Here is a 14588-nt window from a genome sequence, read left to right as displayed (position 1 = left end):
AAATCCTCATCATCCTTTTTCTTGGATGGCTTAGGAGGAAAAGGCATGGGTTTCTGAACCCATGGTTCTCTTTCTTTATCGTGCTTCCTAGCAACAAAGTCTATCTTATCATAACGTTGATTCTTTGATTGTGGGTTATCAAGATCAACAGCAGGTTCAATCTCTACATCATTATTATTGCTAGGTTGAGCATCAACATGAACATTATCATTAAAATTATCACTAGGTCCATGTTCATCACCAGATTGTGTTTCAGCATCAGAAATAGAATTATCATCGGGATTCTCAGGTCTGTCTACAACAGGTTCAGTAGAAGCATGGAAAGTCCTATCATTTTTATTTTTCTTATTTTTAGAAGGACTAGGTGCATCTACATTATTTCTCTGACAATCTTGCTCAATTCTCTTAGGGTGGCCTTCCGGATACAAAGGTTTCTGAGTCATTTTACCCCTTCTAGTAGCCACTCTAACAGCAAAATCATGTTTATTGTTTAATTCATCGAGCAAATCACTTTGAGCTTTAAGTACTTGTTCTGCTTGAGTGGTAACCATAAAAGCATATTTACTAATGAGATTAAGTTCACCTTTAACTCTAGCCATATAAGCATTACTCCTTAATTCTCTACCAACATAAGCATTGAAATTTTCTTGTCTAGCCATAAAGTCATCAAATTCATCCAAGCATTGGCTAGCGAACTTAGTAGACGGGATTTCAACTTTATCATACCAATAGAGAGAATTTACCTTTACTACCTGTGTCAGGTTATCAAGACCATGTGTTTCTTCAATAGGTGGTAAATTAAGACCATGTATTTCTTCAACAGGAGGTAAATTCTTAGCATCTTCAGCTTTAATACCTTTTTCTTTCATAGATTTCTTTGCCTCTTGCATATCTTCAGGACTGAGAAATAGAACACCCCTCTTCTTTGGAGTTGGTTTAGGAGTTGGCTCAGGAAGAGTCCAATTATTTTCATTAGTCAACATATTACTCAATAGCAATTCAACTTGATCTACTGTTCTTTCCTTGAAAACACAACCAGCACAACTATCCAAGTGGTCCTTGGAAGCATCAGTTAGTCCATTATAAAAGATATCAAGTATTTCCTTTTTCTTAAGAGGATGATCAAGCAAAGCATTAAGCAACCGGAGAAGCCTCCCCCAAGCTTGTGGGAGACTCTCTTCTTCAATTTGCACAAAATTATATATTGCCCTCAACGCAGCTTGTTTCTTATGAGCAGGGAAATATTTAGCAGAGAAGTAATAAATCATATCCTGGGGACTACGCACACAACCAGGATGAAGAGAATTAAACCAAGTTTTAGCATCACCCTTTAATGAGAATGGAAATATCTTAAGGATATAATAGTAGCGAGATTTCTCATCATTAGTGAACAGGGTGGCTATATCATTTAACTTAGTAAGATGGGCCACAACGATTTCAGATTCATAGCCATAAAGAGGATCAGATTCAACCAAAGTAATTATCTCAGGATCGACCGAGAAATCATAATTCTTATCAGTAACAAAGATAGGTGAAGTAGCAAAAGCAGGGTCATATTTCATTCTAGAATTCAGAGTTTTCTGTTTCAGTTTAGCTAATAAATTCTTAAGATCAGATCTATCATTGCAAGCAAGAAAATCTCTTGCAGTTTCTTCATCCATAACATAATCCTCAGGAACAACAGGCAATTCATATTCAGGTGGAGAACCTTCATCATCACTATCTTCAATAATTTCATATTCAAGCATTTCATTCTCTCTAACCCTAGCAAGTTGTTCATCAAGATATTGAAGTAGTTTCATCATAAGTATCATGCATAGTAGAAGTGGCATCATCAATAACATGCAACATATCAGAATTAATAGCAGAAGCAGGTTTAGGTGTCGCAAGCTTACTCATAACAGAAGGAGAATCTAGTGCAGAGCTAGATGACAGTTCTTTACCTCCCCTCGTAGTTGAGGGATAAATCTTAGTTCTTTCGTCTTTCAAGTTCCTCATAGTGACCAGTAGATATAAATCCCAAGTGACTCAAAGAATAGAGCTATGCTCCTCGGCAACGGCGCCAGAAAATAGTCTTGATAACCCACAAGTATAGGGGATCGCAACAGTTTTCGAGGGTAGAGTATTCAACCCAAATTTATTGATTCGACACAAGGGGAGCCAAAGAATATTCTCAAGTATTAGCAGTTGAGTTGTCAATTCAACCACACCTAGATAACTTCGTATCTGCAGCAAACTATTTAGTAGCAAAGTAGTATGGAAGTAACAGTAACAGTGGCAAAAGTAACAGTAGCAGTTTTGTAGTAATTGTAACAGCAGCAACGGTAGAGTAAATAAGCAAAGCACAATATGTGAAAAGCTCAAAGGCATTGGATCAGTGATGGATAATTATGTTGGATGTGATTCCTCATGTAACAGTTATAACATAGGGTGACACAGAACTAGCTCCAGTTCATCAATGTAATGTAGGCATGTATTCCGAATATAGTGATACATGCTTATGGAAAAGAACTTGCGTGACATCTTTTGTCCTACCCTCTCGTGGCAGCGGGGTCCTAATGGAAACTAAGGATTATTAAGACCTCCTTTTAATAGAGTACCGGACCAAAGCATTAGCACTTAGTGAATACATGAACTCCTGAAACTACGGTCATCACCGAGAAGTATCCCGATTATTGTCACTTCGGGCTTGTCGGATCATAACACATAATAGGTGACTATAGACTTGCAAGATGGGATCAAGAACTCACATATATTCATGAAAACATAATAGGTTCAGATCTGAAATCATGGCACTCGGGCCCTAGTGACAAGCATTAAGCATAGCAAAGTCATAGCAACATCAATCTCAGAACATAATGGATACTAGGGATCAAACCCTAACAAAACTAACTTGATTACATGGTAAATCTCATCCAACCCATCACCGTCCAGCAAGCCTACGATGGAATTTCTCAAGCATGGTGGTGAGCATCATAAAATTGGTGATGGAGGATGGTTCATGATGATGACGGTGATGAATCCCCCTCTCCGAAGCCCCGAACGGACTCCAGATCAGCCCTTCCTAGAGAGATTAGGGCTTGGCGGCGGCTCCATATTGTAAAACATGATGAAACTTTCTCTCTGATTTTTTTCTCCGTGAAAGCAATTATATGGAGTCGGAGTTGAGGTCGGTGGACGTCCAGGAGGCCCACGACCCAGGGGGGCGCGCCCTAGGGGAGGGGGCGCGCCCCCACCCTTGTGGATAGGGTGTGGGCCCCGTGGTGATGATTCTTTCGCCAGTATTTTTTATTAATTCTAAAAAGTTGCTCCATGGATTTTCAGGTCATTCCGAGAACTTTTATTTCTGCACAAAAAATAACACCATGATAGTTCTACTAAGAACAGTGTTAGTCCGGGTTAGTTCCATTCAAATCATGCAAGTTAGAGTCCAAAACAAGGGCAAAAGTGTTTGGAAAAGTAGATACGATGGAGACGTATCAGTCGGCAGAGTCTGCACATCCCGTTGCACCAAGCACGGTGGCACTGGGAGTACAGGCAAAGCTGCCTTACCCCGACGTGACGCTACCGCACCACTGGCACCTCGATCCATAGCGGCTCCCGGTACTGGCGGTTCCATGATCCCAGTGAGTGAACGACGAGGAGGTGCGCAGGCGACAGGCGTAGCTCACGCTAGCGTAGCGGCAGATGCCCAAGTATGCCGCGAACTTTCCCAACTGGGACGCCTGGTTTGCCCTCGAGCACTAGGAGCAATGGCGGCTCGTCATCCACATCAACCATGACCTTCCACCGCCGCCCCTGCGGGTAGAGCCGAAGGAAGAGGAGGCGGAGGTGGAGTACCAAGCCGCCCTCAAGGAGGCACTACAACACACGCTGGAGGCGAGCTGTCTCGAGGAGGACGCCCATTGGAAGGGGCTGGAGCAAGCCCTTGCTCTGTCTACTCCGGGGGACTCCCTATAGGCGCCCATGGTCATGCCGCCACCGCCCCTTGTGGAGCCCAAGCCCCAACCGGAGCGCGAGCCAACTCCCACGCGCAAGCGGTCACCGCCGCCCCCACTTAGCCACAGGAGTCCTATTCGTGGACCTACCAATACCGCGAGTGGGTGAGCGTGGCTCCCTACCACTACGCCGCCACCCCGGAGGAAGAGGCGGCCCACTTTGAGTGATGGAAGGTGCACTGGCTAGCCGAGGAGGGAGCCAACGGCGAGCGGCAGATGCAATATGAGCAGATGATACACCGTGACAAGTAGGCTCTGCGGCTTGAGGAGGAGGAAGAGTGCACCCGCCTCGCCGCTATGTCGCCGCTGCAGCAGACGCCGGAGGCGGCTGTCCTGGCGGCCTATCAAGGCACGTTCGGTTGGGTTGGGCCTCCCCCCATCTTCATTGACCTCACCGACGGCGAGTACAATGGTGGCAAGGGCAAGCGCAAGGCGGTCTACTAGGGCAGCGTGCGGGCGGCTTATTAGTTTTTTTAAAAAATCAGTTGTTTAAGTGGACTTTGGCTGATAGCTGACCAGCCATTTATGTATAATTATGTTTTATTAATCAGCTCCGGCCATGTCGGCATAAATGGACCGGCCTCCCCTTGGGCGCGCATGCTGACCCAAATGAAAAATCGGAAACACACATCCACTTGGCCGACCCAAACATACGAAAAGTGGACAAATCATGCATCTGTTTGGATCGTCGTGTTGGAGTTGCTTTCACAGCTGATTTGTGCATGCATGCATGATGATAGAGATCGGCAGCACACTGATGGATGGCATAGGATAGGAAGGGTAGGGTGGCTGGCCACAGGGGACCAGCGTGTAGAGAAAGAAAGAGGGAAAGAGAGAGAGAGACATGGTATGGTGTATGGCATGACATGGCATGCGTGAGGTGAGACGCGATCAATCCAAGTGTAGCAAAATTTCGTGTTTTGACCCTTTTAAGCTACATTAGCTGGAACTGGCCCTGGTTGGAAAAAAATTCAAGATCTGACCCTTTTGGCTACTGCCAAGGCCCATGGAGGTAGCCGAACACAACGCACCGCCATGAAACCTGGCGGTAGCTATGGTGACGACCGTCTGCGTCCGCATCTGGCAAAGGACCCTACTGCCAAAGGGCTAGGCGGTAGGCCAACATAAGCTACCTCTGAGGTCCTTGGCGGTAAGGCCCTGTACATGATAGGGTTGTGGGGTGGGGGCTATGCTCCCTCACCCACTCATTCGCTCAAATTCCCCGTTCTCCTTTGAGTTGAGCTCCTCTTCTCCACTCTTCCCCTCACACAAGCCCCACTCAAATCTCTCTCATTTGCTTGAGATTTGTCTGGTGGATCCAGAGCACTTTCATCACCCATGGTACCTCCCTCAATCCCCCTAATTTTGGTCAGTTGAAATCATTCATTTTGTTCACTTTGTTGCAAACCCTAGTTCATGATTTTGTTGTGGTGAAATCAATGTATGTGATGCATTTTTGGTAATTTTAGTGTTTTGACAATGTATTGTGTGACTAGCATTGTTGGATGTACCAAGATATAGCATTTAGGGTTTTGTTAGGGGTTATGTCTAAGGTTATGTCTATGATGACTGAGGAAGTCCTGGATTAGGGGGTCCTCGGACAGCCGGACTATATACTTTGGCTGGACTGTTGGACTATGAAGATACAAGATTGAAGACTTCGTCCCGTGTCCGGGTGGGACTCTCCTTTGCATGGAAGGCAAGCTTGGCAATTCGGATATGTAGATCTCCTTCTCTGTAACCAACTCTGTGTAACCCTAGCCCCCTCCGGTGTCTATATAAACCGGAGGGTTTAGTCCGTAGGACGAGGACAATCATAATCATAGGCTAGCTTCTAGGGTTTAGCCTTTACGATCTCGTGGTAGATCAACTCTTGTAATACTCATATCATCAAGATCAATCAAGAAGGAAGCAGGGTATTACCTCCATCGAGAGGGCCCGAACCTGGTGAAACATTGTGTCCCCCGCCTCCTGTTACCATTAGCTTTAGACACACAGTTCGGGACCCCTACCCGAGATCCACCGGTTTTGACACCGACATTTGTGCTTTCATTGAGAGTTCCACTGTGTCGTTACGATATGGCTTGATGGCTCCTTTAATCATCTGCAACGATGCGATCTAGGGTGAGGTTTTCCTCCCCAGAAAAATCTTCGTATTCGGCGGCTTTGTACTATGGGCCAACTCGCTTGGCCATCTGGAGCAGATTGATAGCTACTCCCTTGGCCATCAGGTCAGGTTTGGAAGTTTGATCTACACTGCCGACATCCACCGAGACTTGATCTTCGACGGATTCGAGCCCATGACAGGTGCGCCACACAGTCACGATGAACATGACTAAGATCTGCCATCAGACGGTGTTCAGGAGAACGCACCTGCAGCTGCCCTGGCCTTAGATCTGGAGCAGATAGCGCCATCCGAGGACGGGTGGATAGACCCCGCCACAAAGCCGAACATAGACTTCACCTCCAAAGAGATATGTGTCATCGGACCCTCGGACTTGTCTCCGTCCATAGGTTCCAAACCACGCGCATCCGTGCCTATCGAATCTGATTGGGCACTGATCATGGAGTTTACTTCCGTGGATATCTTTCAGCACTCACCCTTGGGCGACGTGCTAAATTCACTAAAATCTCTCTCCTTGTCAGGAGACTCTTGGCCGAACTATGTCCGGCATGAGTGGGAAGCAGGTGACGAAGAATTTCGTTTCCCACCCACCACCCACTTGGTAGCCACTGTCGATGACTTAATCGACATGCTTGATTTCGACTCTGAAGACATCGATGGTATGGACGACTATGCTGGAGAGGAACAGGAACCACCGCTCGCAGGGCGCTGGATAGCCACCTCATCATATGATATATATATATATATATATATATGGTGGACACCCGCAAAGAAAGCGATGGCGATGAGGAAACGGAGGATAATCCCCTTGAGAAGCAATCTAAGCACCAGCGTCATTGGCGCCGCTCTAAGCTTCGTCATAGCAAAAATAGCGATACTGGCACAAGAGACAATAACGCTCTGGATAATGCCGAGGACGAAAACAATCCCGCCCAGCCAGGCTTCGAGCAGGGCGAACGGGAGGATGGGCAAGCTAGCCCTAAGGAACATGCAATGGATGGAGAATCAGAGGATGACAATTACATGCCCCTCTCCGAAGACGAGGTGAGCCTCGGTGACAAAGAATTCATCGTGCCTAAGGATCCCATCGAGCAGGAGCGCTTCAAGCGCCGGCTTATAGCCACTGCAAAAAGCCTGAGGAAAAAGCAGCAGCAGCTTCAAGCTGATCAAGATTTGCTAACTGATAGATGGACTGAGGTCCTGGCGGCCGAGGAATACGAACTCGAGCGCCCAACCAAAAGTTACCCAAAGCGCATGTTGCTACCTCAACTCGAGGAGGAGGCATTAAAGCCTACACTACCAGCGCAGGATGCGGCTGACCGTCCACCTCGTGGCCGAGACAAAGCGGCGTATCAGCCAGAAGTTCAGCCCGCACCCCATCGCCAAACAAGCAAAAACACGAAGGCCCGGGGCTACACGCATGACCTGCGAGACAAATTGGAAAACAAAGCAGGACGGTCAAGATCGATCTACGGATCACGGGGGCGCGCCCCAATGCGTGAAGTTGACCGTCACATCGGATATACTAAAAACAAATCCAGCTGGGCTGAATACAACAGACCAGACTCATTTGAACTGCATCGTGATGTAGCCCGGCATAGAGGCGCTACACACCCCCTATGCTTCACTGATGAAGTAATGGATCATGAATTCCCAGAAGGGTTTAAACTCGTGAACATTGAATCATACAAATGGTACAACAGACCCCGCGGTATGGATTGAAGATTTCCTTCTCCACATTCACATGGCCCGCGGCGATGATCTACATGCCATCAAGTACCTCCCACTAAAACTCAAAGACCGGCTCGGCATTGGCTGAATAGCCTGCCGGCAAGCTCTATTGGCAGTTGGGAGAACCTGGAAGACGCATTCCTTGACAACTTCAAGGGCACTTATGTGCGACCACCGGATGCTGATGACTTAAGTCACATAACCCAACAGCCCGGAGAGTAAGCCAGGAAATTCTAGACTCGGTTCCTAACTAAAAAGAACCAAATTGTCGACTGTCCGGATGTCGAAGCCCTAGCGGCCTTTAAGCATAACATCCGCGACGAGTGTCTCGCCCGACACCTCGGCCAAGAGAAGTCGAAGTCCATGGAAGCCCTCATGACACTCATGACCCGCTTTTGTGCGGGCGAGGATAGCTGGCTGGCTTGAAGCAACAACACATCAGGAAATCCTGGCACTTCGGATGCCAGGGATAGCAACGGCAAGCCCCGTCGCAACAGACACAAGCGTCGCAACAATGGCGACAACACCGAAGACACAACAGTCAATGCCGGATTCAGCGGCTCGTCTGGTCAGCGGAAAAAGCCATTCAAAAGAAACAATCCAGGCCCGTACAGTCTGGACCGCATACTCGATCGCTCGTGTTAAATTCACGGCACCCCCGATAAACCAGCCAACACACCAACAGAGAATGTTGGGTGTTTAAACAGGCATGCAAGTTGAATGCCGAAAACAAGGAAAAGGGGCCGCATAGTGATGACGACGAGGAGCCCCTGCTGCGAAACACAAGAGGACAGAAGAAATTTCCTCCCCAAGTGAAAACGGTAAATATGATATACGCCACCCATATTCCCAAGCGGGAGCGGGAAGCGCACACTAAGGGACGTCTACGCGATGGAGCCAGTCGCCCCAAAGTCCAACCCATGGTCTTCCTATCCGACCACTTTCGATCGCAGGGACCACCCCACCAGTATCCATCATGGTGGTTCGGCCGTGTTGGTCCTCGACCCCATCATTGACGGATTCCACCTCACACGAGTCCTTATGGACGGTGGCAGTAGCCTGAACCTGCTCTATCAGGACACAGTGCGCAAAATGAGCATCGATCCCTCAAGGATCAAACCCACCAAAACCACCTTTAAAGGTGTCATATCAGGTGTAGAGGCTTGTTGCACGGGCTCAATAACACTGGAAGTAGTCTCCGGATCTTCGGAAAACTTCCGAAGTGAGGAGTTAATCTTTGACATCATCCCCTTCCGCAGTGGCTATCGCGCACTGCTCAGACAAACCGCATTTTCTAGATTCAATGTGGTACCGCATTACGCATACCTCAAGCTCATGATGCCAGGACCTCACGGGGTTATAAAAGTTAACTGGAAACACAGAGCGCTCGCTCCGTACGGAGGAGCACACTGTGGCCCTCGCAGCAGAAGTACAGAGCAGCCTTCTTAGGCAAACCTCCAATGTGGCAATAAGGCCACCTGACACTGTCAAGCGAGTCTGAAGTACTCTGCAACAGGATCATCCGGCATGTCCAGAGCTCTCCTAGAAATTCGTCCTCCGTCCTAGTCCCAGTCAAGTGGTGAAATTTGTGCCGCGCGTACTTAATTATGCACTTAAAATACCATGGGCATAGGCGGAGGCACGTCTACGATCGACAATAAGGATTAACCGCCCCAGGATTCGTATACACTTACCCCCTTTCTTTCTTTCAGGGCCCTGTTCCTGGAGGCTCTCCTGATAGCCCAACTATCGGACCCATCACGAGTTGGAAACACCAAGGAGGCAATGAGCTTTGGCGCACAAGGGAATCCCCAGGTGGTCTCTCATATCGATCGCTATACCTGTTTTACATACCTGCACGCAGCTCGCCTTTGGTCAGGACATGTCAAATAGTCCTATTTTGCTTATCGCACGGCTTGTATACATATGCCTTGATGTATTATTCAGAATAACATTGGAAAATAATGTATAACGTTAGCTTATTATTACATTTATTTATCTTTTTCCTTGACTGCTTATTTATTACAAATTGCACCCATACATTCTGGTACGTTCAGTCTGCCAGGGGCTTCAGTGTACCCCATAACACGGCAAAGAAAATTCCGAACACTTTCGACAGTGCGGCACCCTGAACTTATAGCATTATATGTATCAGCTCTAAATCATGTCTTGGGTCAATAGTTGGGTTTGCCCGGCTCCCATGTTTTGCTGCTTACGTTCCGCTACATCGGCTAAGGTGGCACAGGGAGAACTACTACGATTGTGTCCCGGTTCTTTCGGACAAGCACCTCAGTAGAGAAAGCCGAAAACTGACTGTCATGATGCGGCGAGAGCTGGTCGCTGTTCGAGAGGTCTCAAATCCTTAAAGTTTTTTGCCGCTTTGGGCAAGGAATTGGCCTTGTCCGATTTAGGCATGTATAGCACCCCAAGTTCGGCCTTCTGAATACCAGGGGCTACGCCAAAATTTAAAATTATAGACTTCTATGGCTAAGTGAGAGTGATAAGCTATATAGTCTGATTGCCTTGTTCATTGTGCTAAACACCTCCTTAAAGGACCAAAAATTTGGATAAAGAGTGTTGGGTCCTTGAAAGAAGGGATGTGATTTTTTCCAACCTGGGACCGTACGACAGAGATATCTAGTTGATGGCCAAATTAAAGTGGGTTGAACTACATGATGCATAGAGTCATTTGAGTCATTTGAACTATAATGGCATGTACGCTTTATCATTTCCTTTTGTACTTTAGTTGAACTCCTACTTATGTTTTATGTAACTTTGTCATTTGAACTCTTTGAGAACCTATGTCATTTTGAGTAAGCTATGTTGTGTGTTTGTTGTATGTCATTTGATTTGAGTTATGCCATTTGAAGTTACCTAACATAACATTCATGTAGGATGCAAAAAAGTCGAGTTTGCACATATTAATTATATGAGCAGTGTGAAGAGAACCGACGCCTTAGTATCATGAGGCAGGTTGAACAATGGATTCAGAGTGTTGAGGACGCAAACGTGGTTATGAGGGATTTCAGCAAGTATATGGTTTTTGAGTACCCTGAAGAGCTCGTGAAAGAAAATGATTAGATTCTTGATGAGGCGGAGAAGAAGGAAGGTGATTGTAAACACTCTTTGGCAATGGACATAGGGTTCTCCGTAAGCATTGATGAATTCCAAGAGCTCGACTTGACAAGACCCGGGCAGGTTATTGGATGGGCAGCCGAACATGGAGTGTCTAAGAACCCGAACCGACGTGCTCGATGGGCGTGGTTTCGTGAGATGAAGGATGTGTTGATCCATTGGGCTGGACCCAATGATATTCGACTCAGACCAAATCCAGAGCGTGATGCACAAATTGAGCGTATCAAAGCGTTCAGGCACTATATCCCGGTGTAGAACACATGTCATTTGGACCAAATGCGCTAAGTAATTTCAATTTGGTACATGGAACTTGATGTAATGAACATGATGTAATGATGTGATGTTACTTATGCATGTCCTTCGTATTTGAACATGTCGCAGTTTGTTGTTTTCATGATTTAACGGACATGTCGGAGTTTGTTGGTGTTATGATTTGTTTATGCTCATCGGAGTTTGTTGCTACACAATACTAAGTAAAATTGCTATCCTACAGCCACGGGCCCCGGGGATAGGATAGCAAACCCTACCGCAAAAACTTGGCTTGTTATCATTATAGAATTTGGCTACCCTACCACCACAACCCTTGGTGGTAGGGTAGCTAACCCTACCGCAAAAGTGGTGGATTTTTCATTACAGAATTGTGGTACCATACCACCGGGCCCCGTGGCAGAATGGTAGCTAAACCTACTGCAAAAAGGGTGGCCCTTTTATTACAGAATTTGGCTACCCTACCGTTGGGGCCCATGGCGCTAGGGTAGCTAGACCTACCGCAAAACGGGTGGCCCTTTTCGTCACAGAATTTTGCACTGGGAGCGCTTGCCCTACCGCCAAGGGTGGTGGCGGTAGCTTACATCACCCTACCGCCATGGGTCCTGGCGGTAGGTGTGAGAAACAAAGTTTCCTCTGTTTTCTTTCCTCTAGTAACATCCTGAACAGCAAAAAGTCACAGCATACAACAAATTTAGTGCATGCTTATGGAAAAATCAAGGCTATCACATAGTTCATGAATTGCAAATTAAATACGTAGTTCATTACAAGTTCTTGACTCAAAGACATAGTTCGTGACAAGTTTTCAAATAAAAGATGTAAGTGCATCTAGTGCCCCTTAGTGATTTTGGTGTATTGAAGACTTATAGGTTAAGGCACTGATGCGTTTGTCAGGGTACACATGTCTATAAGTCTATGAGTTTGATAATTACAGAGAAAGTTGACCCCTAAAAATGAAGTTCTTCGCCTGAAGACTTTGGATTTCTAAAGACTTTGAAAGTGAAGAAATTGGTGTGACCGTGAAGACATGGAATTCATTCGAGGAACATGAAGCGTGAAGAATTTTGTTTTCGTAGTTTCCTTTTCTCTTTCTTGAGTCATAGGAAACACCATACTATTAAAGGGGGTCGAGGAAATACTAAGGAAAATTTTCCATGTGATGCTCAACTCAAAATCCTACACCTACCAATCCCTTCGAGTGAAGCCATTGGAAATCTCATGCAATTCAGTCAATTTCTTCAGTAACAGAGACGAAGTTCTTTTGGTCACTGAGGAATTTGTTCTGACTGAGGAGTTAGGAATTCGCCAGTGCTGATTGCCTACACGGTGAGGAACATGATAGCCCTGAGGAATTTGAGAGTCAAAATTCCGACCGTTGTTGTGCTATGCACCAGCTGTCCCAAAATATCTACCCACCTAACAGTCATATCATTGAAGGGCATTTATGTCTTATCATGTTGGGCTCCTCCCTAGGCTATAAATAGCCACCCCCTACAACCACTAGCTGGTTGGTTGCTCCGAGAGAAACTGACACTTGTCATTTGAGAGCATCCATCCTCCGACGACTTTATGCAAAAATCATCGAGTGAGGAAAACCCAAACCCAATCACCTTCAAACCCAAAGTGATTGAGCATCACTGAAGAGATTGATCCTGCGTGGATCCGACGCTTGTTACCTTTGAAGACTGTGCTTCTTGCAGACGGTTAGGCGTCATGGTCTAGAGCATCTAAGAGGAATTGTTGATTGCCGAGTGACCGAGTCTGTGAAGGTTTGGAAGTCACCTGAAGACTTACCACGAGTGATTGGGCGAGGTCTATGTGACCTTAGCTCAAGGAGAATATGGTGAGGACTGTGTGTCCAGGACTGTGTGTCCAGGACTATGTGTCCTTAGGTTTAAATACCTAGCTGCTCCAACTAGATGTACAACTAAGACAGCAGTTGGAACTGGTCTACCAAATCATTGTCTGCACCAAGCTTACTGGTTCTATTTCCTCAACTCTTTCATTTCCATATTTCAGTTGTTGTGTGCTTGTTCATATCTATGTTAAGACTTTGACTGAAGACTTTCACAATTTCCTCAGTTCAATTTGTTCAGTCTGTCCGTCTTCATCCTGTGTTATCCTGTGTTTACGCTTTCTGTACTCTGTGCTTGTTTTCATTTCATCATGATGACTATGCTTGTGTTTTGTTATGTTTACTTTTGAGTACTTATTCCGCTGCAAGTAGTTCTTCGCTAAGGAATTTCCTCACCAGCAAATTCCTCAGTGAAGAATTCATAAAAATCACCTATTCACCCCCCTTTAGTGGATATAACGCACTTTCAATTGGTATCAGAGCGAGGTACTCCCTTGTTCTGTATGATTTTGGTTTAACCACCTGGAGTTTTAGTTATGTCCACCGCAGGTATGATCATGGTCTCTGCTGGGTGTCCTACCTTTGATGGGACGGACTACCCCTACTGGAAGAATAAGATGCGAATGCATCTTGAGGAAATTGATAACAATCTCTGGTATGTTGTGGAAAATGGTGTTCCCTCAGTCACACCTTTTCTGAATGCTACTATTGTGAAGAGATTCAAGCAACTCGATTCTCAAGCGAAGAACATCATATGTGGCCATCTGAGCAAAGAGCAGTATGGAAGAGTGAGTGCTTTGGAATCTGTTAAGCTTAGCTGGGATAGGCTGTCCAAAGTGAATGAAGGAGTCTCAACTCAACGTGACTCTCGTGTTGACGTTCTTCGCAATCTCTTCAACTGCTTCAAAAGACTCGACAATGAAAATGTTCAGTAAAACTTCGATTGCCTCACTAACATCTCAAATGAGCTTCAAGCACTTGGTGCCACTGACATCACTGACCATGAGGTGGTGAAGAAATTGCTGAGATCGCTTGATTCTTCATTTGATACTCTGGCACTGATGATTCAAGAACGTGCTGATTACAAGTCACTTGATACCGCTGATATCCTCGAGAGGCTAAAACTCATGAGTTCCAGCTTGCTGAGAAGAGAGATCTCTATGGTTCGAGCTATGGTAGATCACGTGCTCTGAAGGCCAAGGCAGTATCTGAGTCTGAAGATGAAGACTCTGGTAGCAGCCTTGGTGATCCTGATGAACTGAGCCAGGAACTAGCACTACTCGTGAAGAAATTTCAAAAGTTCTCAAGACATGGTCGCTTTGGAAAATCCTCAAGGAGCAATGATTCCTCATCCAGTGACTACAAGAAGAGGCTATGCCAAAAATGCAAGAAACCTGGTCACTACATTCAAGATTGTCCTCAGTGGGATAAGGAATCAAAGAAGAAGAAACACAAGGATTACAGTTCCTCATCTTCA

Source organism: Triticum dicoccoides, chromosome 1B (genome assembly GCF_002162155.2).
Source record: "Triticum dicoccoides isolate Atlit2015 ecotype Zavitan chromosome 1B, WEW_v2.0, whole genome shotgun sequence".
NCBI classification, from domain to species: Eukaryota; Viridiplantae; Streptophyta; class Magnoliopsida; order Poales; family Poaceae; genus Triticum; species Triticum dicoccoides.
This window is presented reverse-complemented; position numbering follows the sequence as displayed.